The sequence below is a fragment of the Anser anser genome (genome assembly GCF_964211835.1).
Source record: "Anser anser genome assembly, chromosome: 1".
NCBI lineage: Eukaryota > Metazoa > Chordata > Aves > Anseriformes > Anatidae > Anser > Anser anser.
Genome location: NC_139720.1, coordinates 126,219,814 through 126,232,321, shown reverse-complemented (window position 1 = coordinate 126,232,321; position 12,508 = coordinate 126,219,814).

Below are 12,508 nucleotides of genomic sequence, written 5' to 3'. Positions count from 1 at the left end.
TGCATGCGTTCGGTGGCCGCCATGTCGTAGGGCCTGGGCGCGGCGGGGCCTTTGTGCAGCCTCAGGGCCAGCGGCCCACCTCTGGGAGAGAAATGTCCCCTTTGTTCTGCCTTGTCCTCGTGGCACAGTATTTCCTTCAGCTGAGGGGCCGTGGTTGGCCCACTTCACACTGCCCATGTCATCCTCAAAGCCCAACAGCCCAGGCATGTGCACGAGTTACTCCATCCCTGATCTACCCGGTGCATCAGGACACATTTCTCCTCAGCCAAGGTTTAATTCCCACTGGGGCAGGCACAGCCCCATGCGGAACTGGCACGGCGCTAGCCCCGGTTTTGAGCCTCGCCGCTCCTTACAGGATGTCTTTCGTTTTGAGACTTTACCCAGGTTGTGCAACCTATAGGCAATATTTGTTCACGCGTCCTTAACGCAGGGAAACAATGCTCCCAAAGAAGTAGATAGGCTCGATTGTACAATTAATGGCTTTATGATGATTTTGTCAGAGCAGCCCTGACTGCAGGGAGTGGTTCCATCCTGTAATACCCAAGGGACCTGCCAAAGTTAAACGAGGATATGCAAGCTAAAGGTGCCTCCTTTTCCCGCCCAGCCCTCCACCAGGACCTGGCTGGGAGGAAGAAGGGCCACATTAAAACGGCGTCATTCAGCTCCCTTCCTCCTCTTCTCACCCTCCATGAGGAAACGTCCTACAGCTCAGCGAATTCATTTTCCCAACTCATTCTCAAACATAAATCAGTTGCCTTAACAACATTATTTCAGCTGACGACCAAAAAGAAGACATTTGCAAGGTAGATGGAAAGGATAGCATTCAATTCCTTATTCCTAAGCATATCTATAGCTATTTTACACTTTTTTTTTGCCCCTCTGGCGGGGCAGCTGTCCCTGTGCCCTCCGGAGCAACGCTAGCCTGGGTGTTTGGGACTGCTGGCTCTCACTGTGCTGGCCCCAGCCGTGCAAAGGGCCCTTCCCTCAGCTCCTCTCTCATCTTTCAGATCACATAAGCAGCTTAACCACCCATTTCCTCACAGCTGGCAGGGGCACCCCCAGCCTTCCTCAGCCCTTCCTTCCTTCCTTCCTTCCTTGGTTGTGGCTGCCATGCCCTAGTGCTGGGGCTCTCCCCTCCCTGCCAGGCGTGCAGGCCGCCAGCTGGCCTGGCTCCTGGCCCTGTCACCCTTAAAAGCTTTGCTTCACCCTAAGGAACAACTCCTAACAGAAACCTCTCAGGCCTCATGAAGCAGCATCAGCACTGCTGACACATTTTAGGCCTGCCTCGTCTTTCCCTTCTGTCTCCTCTCTTCTCCACGGCACATCAGTTGGGTCTCCCTCTTTTTTAGGTTTCCCTTCCCCTCTGAAAGCCTTTCGGGGAACTGAGTGGAGTAAGGAAGGGTTCACTCTTGCTTTAGACCTCTGCCACCGATGTTGTATCAAATGCATAAAATACAACATGAGCCCTTTTTCTTTCCTTTCTCAGGCATACAGGAAGACTCCGCTGCTGTAGCCTACTTCTTGTTCACCAGTATGTGTCTGATGTAGCTGTAAAGCTAAGACTACAGTGGCATTTTAAAATTATTTGAGCATAAAAAACATACAGAGATGCACTCATGAATCAGAGAAGTACCCATGTTCTATAAAAAGGGAACTAGAAACCAGAATATTCCAGGGATGATCTGAGCATGTAGAATGGTTGGCGGGTATGCATTGCAGCACGTGTACAAGGAGAGGCTGAGAGCGGGGGCTGTTCAGCCTGGAGAAGGGAAGGCTCGGGGAGAATCTTCTCCATGTATATAAATACCTGATGGCTAAAGAGGAGTAAAGAGGATGGAGCCAGCCCCTTCCCAGTGGTGCCCTGTGACAGGATGAGAGGCAATGGGCACAAAATTAAACACAGGAAATTTCATTTAAAAATAGGGAGATTTTTTTATTTTTTATTTATTTTTTTGCTGTGAGGGTGGTCAGACACTGGAGCAGGTTGCCCAGCAAGGCTGTGGAGTGTCCATCTGTGGAGATCTTCAAAACCCATCTGGACACAGCCCTGAGCAACCTGCTCTTGCTGACCTTGCTCTGAGCAGGGGTTGGACTGGGCCATCACCAGAGGAGCCCTCCCACCTCTGCCATCCTGCAGCTCTGTCTGACCCACGCTGACAACTTGGTGTTTCCCTAAAACGTCTCTTGCTGGTTTCTGGGTGTCCTACACGTGGGTGAAAGGAGAGGATGGAGAACAGGCACTGGAACACAGCTGAGATATAGATGTCCTCCATGGGCAAGCAAAGGCAGTGAGTTGCCCATGCACAGGCACACCTTTAAGCTCCTGAAATGGGTATTGCCTTTGCTGTGTCGTGGCTTACCAGAGACGGCCTTCAGCTGGCTCCACACTGTTGCATATCGGTCAGTAACTTTCCAGTGGGATAGAAACAGCTTCCACAAAGGCTGCTGCAGGCAGCAGGAACTGCAGGCAGCAAGCAAATAACAGCGAGGAGACACCCCTTCTTCCAGCGCTGCAGGAACCAGAAGCACATTAATGCGTTTGGGAACTGTACTGAGTATGTAACAATGCCGTGCTTTATGTCTATTTTTAAACACCAGAGGTATTATACCTGACTTTTAAAAAGGGAACAGGTTTGTCAAATGTCGGAAAAATTTTCCCAAGAATCATTAAAAGCATAGTTTTGATTTGAATATATTTTCTTCAGTATTCAATGTTAAGCTGTTACAAGACTGGTTCACAGAATTATGAGTTTAAAAGACATATATGTGTTTTATTTTATTCTTTTTTTTTTTTTGGTCTTTAGTGTATAGATTACATTTGCAATATTTTTAACTCATAAAAATGTTTTTAAAGTGGAAATTTATTTTGAGGAAAATCTGAGATTCTTGCAGAAAATTAGACAAAAAAAAATCAAAACCAAGTGTTATGAAGTTTCCATACTTTCCTGAGAGAGAGAACAATGTCACTGAATTAGTTTTATTGACACTAATGTTCTCAGCCATAGTAAATACCATGCAAATGTTGTCAAATGTTTATATAAATTATTTTCAGACCATGCAATTATGTCTGCCCTGCAGAAATCCGACCCTAAGTATTACCTGTCAGTCAGACAAGATAACCATTTTCTGTTGGGGGACTTGAACATCTCCCCCCTCCAAAATACACAGCTCAGCATTCGGGTGGAACTCATTCAGCTTCTGCTTACAAAGTCAGAATGAACTGCTGGGGAGTAAAGACTGGAGGATCTGGAAGCTGATGATGTAGAATGGGGGGACAGAGGAAAGAAACAAAGGGCATGAGATAAATTATTCTCTGAAAATTATTATGTGGGAATGATGTTTCTGAAACAGGACAGATACCACATTATTCGGCTGTCAGCAAGGTTGACAGAGATGCTGGGGGAGCTGCGATAGTTGCTCTGTGAAGGTGCTAGTCAGCTAGTCAAATGCTAGGAAAGAGGAAATGGGTGGCAGGAGGAGATAATACAAGAGGCAAGTGGAGGTATGACAGAAGGAGGCCACTGGGAATGTAAGCAGTGTCTGAAAATATTTAGAATTCATCAAACTCAAGAGAAAGACGTAAGAAAAGGTTTCTCTAGTGGCCAGCTCGTAGAGTGTTATAAATACTTCTGCCTTTTAAGCCTACCTGCAGTTAAACAGCTGCCTAAGGTTGCTGTGTTTGAGCCATAAATTTTCCTGTGGAAGCAAATATATCTATTAAAATGTCACCAGCACACTGCTGTCGCTGATCTGAAGGTTTCTCACATTTGAAAGCTTTCCTGTATTTTTTCCTAGCTTCCTCAGTTGGGCGAATAACACCCATTATCTTTCCCTACAAACCTTGCCTCACTAGCATGCAAAACATCTGGCTTTCTTCCTCTTTCCTTTGTATCATTTTTTTTAGTGATCTTTTCATAATGATTTTTCCCCCTCAGGAATTCTGGTAGCAACGTTGGAATATATTTATTGCATGTCCTGAAGTGAGATGATGAAAGGCAAGAGGGATATGTAACAGCTGTCTTGAAAATGGTTCAAGAAACAAAATCGAAGCATTAAGCAGTGCTATTTCTAGATGCTCTAGAGCATCGCCCTCCTTCCTGAAACAGATGTTGATGAAATTCACCTTGCTAGGGTGTGTGCATTTACATCGACAGGTTTGTCTGGGAGAAACAGAGAATAACGCCTTGGGAAAGGCATTAAAAATGGCTTTGCCGATATGAAAACAAGCTGGGCATCTGGGATCTGCTGCAGCAGCTATCCTCAGTCAAGCAGAATGCCACGGAAATCAGCTTGCTAACTGCAGAGTAGCCTGAAAGCAGGGAGACTTTGGAGGGATGTGACCGGTCTTCCACCGCCCCTCAGCTGCTGGCTGCTGGCCCCGAGCCCCATGCAAGTCCTGCAGCCCCGAGGTCCCAGCCCTTGCTGGGAGCACGGCAGGCATCTCTCCTCCTGCTCCTTGGCTTCAGCCTTCCTGTCCCACCCGTACCGAGGTGAGTAACCATCTCGGGGGGTGCTGCGCCATGTGGGGGTGATGTCCTCCTCGCAGGTTAGGAGCTTGCCCTCGGCCAGCTGATGCCACTTCAATGAGACATCTGCCATTTATTGTTATTTTTTTTCCCCACCAGGTCAGATGCGGAACTTCTGGAAACGCAGGAGTACCAAAACTCTGACATTTAGAGCGTGAATTTCTGTCATAACTGGAAAGATTTAACCATGAACTCCCAAGCTGCCTACTGGCAGATACTGCTTCTCCTTCCTTATGGAAAGACTCCCCAAGTTTCGCGTAGCTGGACAGGTGTTGGAAGCCCTTCTGCATTAAGCGAGTTATGGTGTCCTGAAAGTCCCACTCGGCTCTGCAAATTGGAGCCTTTATTCACAATCACTCAGGAGCCTTAGTCTCAAGTCGGGATGACTACGGTGTGTGTCTGCATGTATTCAGAATGAAAGGGGATGAAAAATGGACATTTTGAACTAAGTGGCATGAAAGTGTACAAGGAGTGGAAGAAACCTGCCTTCAGACAAAATCCAGATATGTAGATATTAGAGGACAATAATCATTACAGATATTCTACTTCAAATAGTTTTTCATTTCTAGCAGTCTTCTCTAATTTCCTTAATGCATCATCTTCTGTACCCGTGAATCATGAGTTAAGTCAGGAGAAGTCAGTGCTGCTTAGGCAGAACTGCATTAGAAGGTGGCATTTTTGTAGCATATTTGTTTAAAGCATCAGGAATGAAAAGATGGTTATTAGATTTCAGGTAAAGGTTTGAGAGGACAGAAGCACACAGAAACTGAAACTTCTCTCTCTACATATTTATATATGCCCACTACAACTGTGCAATTTCTTTTAAGGCTGGCATGAATCAATCTGTTCTTTCAGTTATTTGATGATGACTTTTTGTATTACTTCAGACTCCATTTTGCTCTTTGGACAGTCACAGGTTTCTTGCTGTAACCCCTGACAGCCGCTACGATACACAGTCACTGAGGTTCATTATGTTAAAGAAATGAGCTGATCTGAACCCATTTTTGTCTACTATAAATACCAGATAATGCACATATGCAGTGTCTCCCTCCCTCTGTAAGTGAGGCCTTTAACCCTGTACTTTGGAATAAATCATAACAATCTGCCTAACAAATCTAAATATTTGAATTTGGTGACTGCTTTTTAAAGAATTATTGAAAGACAGCAAATTTACAAGTATCAACAGTGTCAAAGGAATTCACCTGCCCGCTAGTTTGGCGATCACGAAGTATTTTAATGTTTCCTGTCCTTTTGCAAAGCACTGCAAACATCAGCTGAGAGGTTTCCTCATCTCACTGCTCTGCTCTTTAGGTAGGCACAGTTTTGCCACCACACAGACTGAGACTTAGACTGGTTGTTTGACTTCTACAATAGGGTGGAAGAAGTCCTTGCCAAAACCAAAAAGACACCACAGTTACCGCAGAATCTCCTTCACTGTATTCACGAGACCCATATTTATGTCTAAATGCAGATGCAATGGCAACAAAACACTTGGACTTATTTCCTGCCTGCAAGGATTTACAGTCTAACCTGTTGTTCCTAAGGACAACTTGTAGTGCTCAACACAGTGGCAGCTCTCCTGTTTTGTATGTAGGGGAGATCTCAGCTGAGGTTTTTATTTACAGCTCTTTGTGTGTGTGTGTGTGTGTGTATGCGTGCAAGCCCATTAATGCAAAGGATGTTTAAGAGAAAAACATCATTAAACAAACCAACCGACAAACAAGAACAGTACAGGTTATTCATTATCAAGGCAATACCAATAAGATGTGAATATTTTCCTGTCATACACTGGAAAACACAAAAATTGGCCATCCCCTTGTGAAGGGCCTTGCAGCTTTCTCCTATGCACCGAGTCCAGACGCTGAAACCCCTCACGTGCTGCAACAACTCATTGCACATTGTAAAAATTTGTAGTGGTACACTGGAGAAAGCTACAGGGTCTTTTCCAAGTTGGTGTTTTGGGTGTGTTTTCTGTTCTGTAGAAACACAAAGAATTGGCAAGGTCCTGGAGAGGATGGACCGTCTGTCCTCAAGACAGGAGATGTCCCTGGGCATTTGTCCAGCACACAGAGACCAGAGGTGCAGACACCGTTTGCACACAGAAGAAAGAGGGCTGTGCTACAGACATCTACACAGCCTCTCACCCCATGCTTACTAACAATTTCATAGTTTTTTTCTAGTTTTCCAAGATCTCTGAATTATTTCATGATTTCTCAAGCCATCCAGTTGTTCCCGTTGAGTTTTGTTTTTTAACTGAAGCCTAAGTTCCAGTTCTCATCTGGAGACAGTAAATCTTTCAACTATTACAAATGTGTGCCTAATGTTTATTTGACTGGTTTTACTTTTCCTTTCCAGACAAGCCATGTTCCAGACAGTCTTGCATCTCTACCAAAATCTCCCCTGCTGCTCCTGTTGGCTCAGTTTGTGTATGAACTGCAAGACAAAAATTCAGAACTGAATGCCATTTGAAACACAGTATCATAGAATATCCCGAGTTGGAAGGGACCCACAAGCATCATCGAGCCCAACTCCTGGGTCCCCAAAGGACCACCCAAAAACTCAGACCATGTGTCTGAGAGCATGGTCCAAACACTTCATGTCTGTGCTCTCCTTTTACCTTCACAGTTCAGTGCAAACTCAGACATTGCCCGTGTGTTTCCAACGCTTTTAAAACCACGGACTTCCCTTGCTTGTAGGGACAGTTGTAAAATTGAGGTAGCTTTCAAAAACATCGAACTGAAAACAGCATTTTTCTTCTGACTTATGAGCTCATCTCCAACACTACTTGGAAACCAACAAGGTTCTTCGTTCTGGAGGAGGAATAAACAGACACTATAAACACTCAACATAATTTCCCTAACATTTACTTGTAACATTACTTACAAACCGAGCTTCGGAATTTCACAGGCTGTGCTTATATAAAGGTAAAAACCAGAGCTTCAGGATGTAGCATTGGTTTTGTACGTACACTGTCCAGGCTCTTGCTTGTGTTTAGGCTATTGGCACAGGCAGTCTCACTGGCAGCGGCTGACAACGTTTTGCATTCATACATGTGTATTTGTCTCCCCTTGTTTTCTGGTGTGTGGTCTGCTTGTTACAGAATTCAACATAACTGTAGTTTTAAAGGCTGTTCTGTCTTGTTCCATTTATTATTATATTACAGTTTCGGTGTTGTGTGTGTATGCTTTGGTTGCTGGTTGTTGTTTTTTTTTTTTTGCTTTTTGCTTTTTTTTTTTTTTCCCTCCCAGTAATAGCAATACAGAAGGAGCAAAAAACATTTCTGTCATGTTACAACCTGTGGGAAGAAATGCATGACCTATCTTGCCCAGCACCTCACTGTTGCGGTAAAAGCAGACTTAGTCATTAACTGCAGCGTGCCTGATGACGTCTTCCAGTCGGAATAACATTGCTGCCTTCCAAAAAGACACCTACTTTCCCCTTCAGGAAGCAGCTGTAAAACATGAACTTGAGCTTAGCTGTGTTGATGCTACACAACCTGTTCCATAAAGAGGTCCTTAGCTTTTGTTAAGGTCTGCTGTCCCAAATCAAGTGGAAAAGCAGAAACTTTAATAAACAGGAAATAAATAAACCAATTTGTGTGCATTTTGAAACATTGCACTTTGATTTCCATCACTTTTACTTTTTTATTTTAAGGGGTTTCAAAATGTTTGAGATTTCAAAATTTGTTTTTGAACAGCAGGTACAGAACAGCTCATGTAGGAAGCGTCCAGTCAAAATATTTCCACATAATCCAAGGTTAAAAAATAGTTTCCCATCAAGAAATCTTTTAATAATTGCACCTCCTAAGCTTCAGTTCAGACGATCTGACATTTTTGACATAAAAAAAAAAATGTCAAAATTCTTGTCAGCTCTCATCTAGAATTTGGGGATCATAAATCAAGACTGGGAAGGAGAAAATCTACAGAAACTTACCCTAGTGAAAGGACTTCTTAATCCTCGTCTATTCTCTTTGATGCTGAAGGTCCGTGAGGTTTGTCTTTACCCATCACTGCCCTTGGACACATATGAGATGCTCACAAAGTGGCACTTACGTGGTCCTTAAGACGTACTTGTCTTACTGCTCATCAACACTCCTTTGGAGAAAAACTTCTCCCAGTGCTGAAAAGCTCTGCAATCAAATATATGTACTTTATCACAGCAACGGCAGAGAAAATGCACTTCCTGCCTCTATTCTACCTCAGGATGCTGATTGTTGGCTACCCGCCCTCACCACCAATTTAGGGTCCTAATTTTATAAGGTTCTTTCAGCTCTTTGTTCTACTGTGAAGTGCTGTGAATTTCCTTTCTCTTGTTCTACCACCACATCCAATGGCTCATAAGTTACTTTAAAAAGGTAAGACACAGCAATAATTACTTATATCTGGGAAAAAGTGTAGCAACATATTACAAAAATAAGGGTTTGATTGCGCATCTTTATATTTCTCACCTACATTGACTGCCAGAAACCGATTTACTATTTTGCAAGTGAGATAAAACTCTTGTTTATCTTCACGTCTAATGAAAGCCCCTCTCTTTCCTCTTTCACTACTTCTGTACTGACGTAGAATAAAAGTCTTTGTCTAAGCTTTCCTATTAAAAGCACAGATGTAAAGCTTCTGGCACGCCTGATACCTTTTTTTTTTTTTTGGTGGAAATCTGTCCATCTGAATAGGCATGAAAATTACAATTTTGTTTTGTTATCCCGATTTATTTCATTGTAGTCGCTGTACTTCTTGATTTTTACAGTTGCTGCCAGGAGCCAAATAACAAGCAAATCCTGTTATTAATTTATTTAACGGTGATGTAGGTCTTATCTCACATTAATGAGCCACCCCTTCTGAAATTGCCAACTTATTACTGGCAGGAGGTGAAAAGTCGATGGCTTTATAGTGGAAAAGGGTAAGTTACATTTAAGTTCAACTGCATAGCATGCTGTAGCTGAGAAATCAGGTTTAATTTCATTACTAGACTTTTGGTTTAATTTCATTACTAGACTTTGTCCAGGCTTTTGGAAGCTGGAAAATTTTAGCTGACTTTTCTTGGCTGGTTGGGTATCCCAGCTTGGGAGAAATCTGATGCACAGTCCTATGGCACTAAAAATTGATGATTTATTTTCCTAATGCACACTTTTCTTATTAGCTTGAACTCAACTGAACATAATTTGTCCCCCAGAAAAGGTCTTTGACTGCACTGATGACAATGACATCTGCTAGATTTCATTACTACGAAAATCCCCTATCCTATCCTACACATCCTGTGCGACGGAGCCTGGAGCTTGCCCTTTGAGAGCATGCGGGACCTCCTGCTGGTCAATTCATGAGCCAGGACACCTGTGTACGGGCTTGGCCCACCAACATGCAATAAAGGGGCCGTGTCAGCTTCTGCAGGCCAGCGTGCCTCCGGCAGGGAGAAACACAGGTGGCAATAGGGACCGCGCACTGGGAGGGCAGCGATCACGACGATGTGCTCAGCTCAGGGGAGCGGAGAGAATGCTGTTATTCCTGTGAGGCAGGTGAAAGCGAAAGTCATCATCAAAAGGGAGGAAAGATAAACATCTGGGCCGACCTTTGAAAGAAGAGCAGGCTGGTAGCAACGAGGGGGCATGTTCCTTAAGGAAGAAATCTGAGCAGTATGGTGCCTGGGAGGGCGCTGAGCCACAGAGAACTTGAAAGCCCCCAGTAAACAGACACGGGGAACTGCATTCACAGATGGTTTTTATCTCTTGATGCATCTAAACGGATAGGTGACTGATCTATAAATGCCCCTCTGCTGCTGAAATTAAAGTCGTTTTTTGTTTGTTTTTTTCTTCTTTTTTTTTTTTTTTGGTGGCCAGTGCCATGTATTAAACTAAAGGGTTAAACTACAAAATGGGAATAGTGGAGCCGGGAGCAAAATGTACCTCAGCTCGAGGGGATTTGAAGGGTTTTGCATTGGTCTCGAGGCCCAGCATTTGTCTTAGAGGCCAGTGCTGAGAGGGCACTGATGAAGCGCTGGGGCTAAGGAAGTATGCACAGAGCAGCAGACCTCCAGCTGTGGGAGCTGAGGCATCATGGTGTGCTCTTCAGCCTGATTTATTAAATTTAAGGTCTGTCAGGCAAGTCTTTCTCTTAAGAAAGAGCCCAGAATGTGAAGAAGAGATGATTGACCCAAACACGGCAAATGGTGTTTCTAACAAGAAGAAATTACAGAAGATATGTGGTTTTTAGACTCTATCCTGTGTTAGAGACTCCAGCAGAAGAGAGGAGGCTGGATCTCTTATAGTAGCAGTTGATAATTAATCCTTAACCTTTATATTTACACCAGTTACATCCCTATAGGTTCATGAGAGGAAATTCTCTAATGCCACGTTTAGTGTACGCTGCAGTAGTTGATCCAAACTGGTGTTGCTGAATGACTAAAATATGACAGTCAAATCCAAAATTGTTACCATATGAATTCTTCAAGGAACCGTGAAGTCAAAGCAGACTCTGGGTTTCTTCTAAATATGATAAAATAGCCATGAGTTCTGTCACTCCCATACTTCATGTGCGAGTTTCTTTAGCAAAAGCATTGACAAACCTGCCTCACTCAAAAAAAGGATTCCCAGGAAAAGAATAGTTATTTTTAGCTTTCAGGGAATGAGAGAAGCTGGCAAATAAAATAGCAGCAGATGGGAATCCTGTTGTCTCTGCTCAGGGAGAACCTTCAAAGACCTTCAGCCATCTAGCCCATCTCAGCAAAGGCTAACTTGAGCTCCCAGTCACGTTTCAGAACGCGATCAGCTTCAAACATTTAAATTAAAAAAAAAAATCAAGCAAACTAGGGAGAAAAAGTATGGCGTATTAAGGGTTACTAATGGGTATTTCTCCCTCCACTAGCAACTGTCTCTTCAGGATGAGTGAACGGGCTTCTAAACAGGGAATGTGCTGGAACTGTGCTTCACAAATGCTGCCTGCATCTTTTCAGCATCTGGACGGCAGAAGATATTCGTGGTGTGGGACGCTCTGGAAAGCCTGTGAAGGCTGCGCAGATACCACGCTCTAGCAGTCAGCCGCTGCTGCAGCCCGCCTGGTGAAACTACAAAGCACGTTTCAGTGCAGTGAAAATGAGAGCAATGGTAGGGAGGACTCGCAATAAATCGTCCTGCCCTAAAGGCAACCCCCCCGACAGCAACAGAAGAGGCTGTCGGTAGCCTCGTCTGTCTGGCTCCCCAGTCTGCCACAGTGGAAGGGCTCTGCCTTTTCTGGATCTAGTACCTGCTGGCATTTAGCCACTGAGCAGATCCTTTTCTTGCATCCCAGCGTCCAACCTGTCCTTCCTGTGAAACCTCCGGGTTTCCTTCCTAACGTTGTGTTTTCAACCACGCTGATTCCTCGGCTGTCATTTCTGAGGACTATCCACAGCGGCTCCAAGACCTTCCTCCTGAGTGGCAATAGCTAAGCACGGTGTAGGCAGCTAGTTGTCGTCCTCCCCTGAACACCACCTCGCATTTATTATTGGCACTGAGTGTCACCTGCTGCTTGGCCGCCCGGCGCTGCACCAGCCCTCCCGCTGCTTCTTGCAGCCGCCTTTCCCTCTGACCGTCCCCAGCCCGGTAGTATCACAGAAGGACAGGGGTGCTTTGGGCTGGCACGGACTTCAAAGACCAGCGAGCTGCAATCCCCCTGCCACGGGCAGGGACACCCGCACCAGGCCAGGTTGCCCAAAGCCCCATCCAGCCTGGCCTTGAGGCAGCGTCACCAAATGCCATCGGGCTCCACCACCCGTTCCCTTTTCCCAGGGAACAGCCTGAAGACGTCGCACAGCACCGACCCCGGAGAAGATCCCACAGGGACCCTACCAGCGGGTGAAACGAACTCGGGGAGCAGAGAACCCCCCGCGCACCCCTGCCCTCTTGTCTGCTGGCACACGAGGTGGTGCGGGCCTCATCTCCGTGCAGCCGGGCTCATCGAGGAGAAGATCCGAGGCTCCTCCAGGGGAAGCCCTTCCCGCTAAGGAGGGGT